We start from the raw sequence: 626 nt of genomic DNA, 5'->3' as shown, positions 1-626 counted from the left end.
CCCCAAAACCACGGTACCTTCGATGGTGATGCGCATGTTGTTGGTGGCACCGGGACCCTGCTCACAGGGACAGTGGACGCTCAGCTTGAACATGCCCAGGGACTCTGCGGGATTCGGGGGGGGTGGTGAGAAGGGCCATGGGGGGTCCCTGAGGATGGGGTTGGGGGGGGGGGGGCCGGGGGGGCGGGCCCCCCCCCCCCCAGACTTACCGCTGCTGCTGAGCCACTGTTTGACGACATCGGTGACGTCGAACCAGAGCCATTCCTCCTCCTTCGTCACCTGCACGGAGCGCCCGTGCAGGTACCGCCACGAGGCGTTGCCGTAGCCCTGCGTCCCCAACGCCGTGGATGGGGGGGGGGGTGTCCCCAAAACATCCCCCGCATCCCCAGGATGCATCCACGGGGTAAGGGGCTCCCCCAAGCCCCCCTATCATGTCCTCAAACCCCCCCACCGTGTCCCCAAGCTCCCTCACCACATCCCCAAACCCACCCACCATGTCCTCAAACAGTGGCCAGGGGGGTCCCCAAAGCCACCACATCCCCAAAGCGCATCTGCGGGGTCCCCAAAGCTGCCACGCCCCCTCTGCCCTCGCCATCCCTGTGCCTCTTCCTGCTGCAGACCCCCCC

This window comes from Haliaeetus leucocephalus, unplaced genomic scaffold (assembly GCF_000737465.1).
Source record: "Haliaeetus leucocephalus isolate CR32 unplaced genomic scaffold, Haliaeetus_leucocephalus-4.0 Scaffold227, whole genome shotgun sequence".
NCBI classification, from domain to species: Eukaryota; Metazoa; Chordata; class Aves; order Accipitriformes; family Accipitridae; genus Haliaeetus; species Haliaeetus leucocephalus.
This window is presented reverse-complemented; position numbering follows the sequence as displayed.